The 859-nt window shown below is 50.5% G+C and overlaps 3 non-coding genes across 3 annotated transcripts; all 3 read right to left on the bottom strand.

The window, feature by feature from the left end:
- Window positions 1-131: 131 nt before the first annotated feature.
- On the bottom strand, window positions 132-250 carry LOC116008484. Its single transcript, XR_004095863.1, has one exon. It is a non-coding gene; the product is annotated as a 5S ribosomal RNA (ribosomal RNA).
- Window positions 251-387: 137 nt separating this feature from the next.
- On the bottom strand, window positions 388-506 carry LOC116008483. The gene has a single exon (XR_004095862.1). It is a non-coding gene; the product is annotated as a 5S ribosomal RNA (ribosomal RNA).
- A 137-nt stretch (window positions 507-643) lies between these two features.
- LOC116008263 lies at window positions 644-762 on the bottom strand. Its single transcript, XR_004095657.1, has one exon. It is a non-coding gene; the product is annotated as a 5S ribosomal RNA (ribosomal RNA).
- Window positions 763-859: the final 97 nt, after the last annotated feature.

Raw genomic sequence — 859 nt, 5'->3', positions numbered from 1 at the left:
TACTGCGCGCAAAATGTACTTGACCCTCTCTCTCCGCGCAACTTCTCTCGCTTAGCGGTTTAGCGGTTTAAAAGGATAGTACCCTTAGTGAGCGGTCTAGCGGTTTAAAAGAAAAATTGAAAAGAGGGTGGGGGATGCAACACAAGGACTTCCCAGAGGGTCACCCATCCTAGTACTATTCTCGCCCAAGCACGCTTTACTTCAGAGTTCTGATGGGATCCGGTGCATTAGTGCTGGTATGATCGCATCCGTCACGTACTGCGCGCAAAATGTGCTTGACCCTCTCTCTCCGCGCAACTTCTCTCGCTTAGCGGTTTAGCGGTTTAAAAGGATAGTACCCTTAGTGAGCGGTCTAGCGGTTTAAAAGAAAAATTGAAAAGAGGGTGGGGGATGCAACACAAGGACTTCCCAGAGGGTCACCCATCCTAGTACTATTCTCGCCCAAGCACGCTTTACTTCAGAGTTCTGATGGGATCCGGTGCATTAGTGCTGGTATGATCGCATCCGTCACGTACTGCGCGCAAAATGTGCTTGACCCTCTCTCTCCGCGCAACTTCTCTCGCTTAGCGGTTTAGCGGTTTAAAAGGATAGTACCCTTAGCGAGCGGTCCAGCGGTTTAAAAGAAAGATTAAAAAGAGGGTGGGGGATGCAACACGAGGGCTTCCCAGGGGGTCACCCATCCTAGTACTACTCTCGCCCAAGCACGCTTGACTTCGGAGTTCTGATGGGATCCGGTGCATTAGTGCTGGTATGATCGCATCAGTCACGTACTGCGCGCAAAATGTACTTGACCCTCTCTCTCTGCGCAACTTCTCTCGCTTAGCGGTTTAGCGGTTTAAAAGGATAGTACCCTTAGCGA

The sequence above is a fragment of the Ipomoea triloba genome, chromosome 16, assembly GCF_003576645.1.
Source record: "Ipomoea triloba cultivar NCNSP0323 chromosome 16, ASM357664v1".
NCBI lineage: Eukaryota > Viridiplantae > Streptophyta > Magnoliopsida > Solanales > Convolvulaceae > Ipomoea > Ipomoea triloba.
Note: the sequence above shows the minus strand (reverse complement) of the source record. Positions and strands in the feature narration are given on the sequence as shown.